This window comes from Sinocyclocheilus anshuiensis, unplaced genomic scaffold (genome assembly GCF_001515605.1).
Source record: "Sinocyclocheilus anshuiensis isolate Anshui unplaced genomic scaffold, SAMN03320099.WGS_v1.1 scaffold982, whole genome shotgun sequence".
NCBI classification, from domain to species: Eukaryota; Metazoa; Chordata; class Actinopteri; order Cypriniformes; family Cyprinidae; genus Sinocyclocheilus; species Sinocyclocheilus anshuiensis.
In genome coordinates, this window is record NW_015539879.1 from 483,686 (window position 1) to 484,421 (window position 736).

Sequence of the window (736 nt, forward strand, 5' to 3'; positions counted from 1 at the left end):
GGCGGCCGGCTGGGCCTCGCCGTCCACATTTACCAGGTTTTACAATCTGGATGTCCCAGCCTTACAGGCCCGGGTCCTTTCTGCTTAAATGGACTCACTCTGGCCATATGGCAAAACCAGTGCTTCAGGCGTTTGCTTTCTTCACTGTACGCTCTTGGCCCCCACTGGGTTCCGAGGCTGTACAATTTCTCTTGGAACGATTACTCAGCGCCGGGCCGATCTCTGTGAGTTTGGCCCTATTGCCTCCTGCGGGGCTTCCCTGCAAAATACTTGGTCCCTCTGGGCCCCATTTGGTGCTTAAGGCAAGTTCAAGTATAAGTCGTTCCTCTAGCATAGCACGGTGGGATTGTACTGGTTCCCCATAGCGTCGTAGCAGACGCAGTACGAGTGAAGTATCGATAGGGAACGTACTCGGTTACTAACGTAACCTCAGTTCCCTGAGATACGGGAACGAGTACTGTGTTGCTGGCTGTGCTATGTAGCTGCACAACTCGGTCGTCGCTTCAGTCAAAGTAACCTGAAGATCCTATGGCGAAGTGCCCGCTTAAATAGCCAGATGCGCACCGCATAAACATAAAACCATGTCTGCATTTGTGATTGGAGAAATGACAAACAACAAGCGCTACTCTACACTGCTAAAAATTTGCGTTTGAATCGTCAGTGGCAAATACTTTAAATATAAAAAACGTACTTACAGTCTGTGAGTCAGAACAGCCGGCATTGTAGTCTACTCTCA